We start from the raw sequence: 358 nt of genomic DNA, 5'->3' as shown, positions 1-358 counted from the left end.
CATCTCTACGAGATGGCTAAGTTTGTTTAGGACGTTAAGAGTTTGTTCTGATCAACAACAAACTTAATGGTTAAAATTATTGTTTTGATTCTTCGCGAAGGAAATGTTTTGAGAAGATGTTAGTGCGTATGACTGTCTGGTCTTCCAAGAAAGTGTTTTTATCGAGGAAGGAAATTTCGTCGAAGAACGAATCTTCGGGCGTCTGCGACGTCTCGCGATGCTGAAGATTTGTTATTCTTTCGTATGCCGCGTTTCGTGCTTGAAATGTTCGCGGGCTTGAAGATGTTTCGCGATGTTGCAAGGGACTAGTCTTAACCTTGCGTTTGGGAAACATTCTGGTTTGACTACGGATGTTCAG

The sequence above is a fragment of the Brassica oleracea genome, chromosome C4 (assembly GCF_000695525.1).
Source record: "Brassica oleracea var. oleracea cultivar TO1000 chromosome C4, BOL, whole genome shotgun sequence".
Taxonomy (NCBI): domain Eukaryota; kingdom Viridiplantae; phylum Streptophyta; class Magnoliopsida; order Brassicales; family Brassicaceae; genus Brassica; species Brassica oleracea.
The sequence above is the reverse complement of the archived record's forward strand: the minus strand, read 5'-3'. Positions refer to the sequence as shown.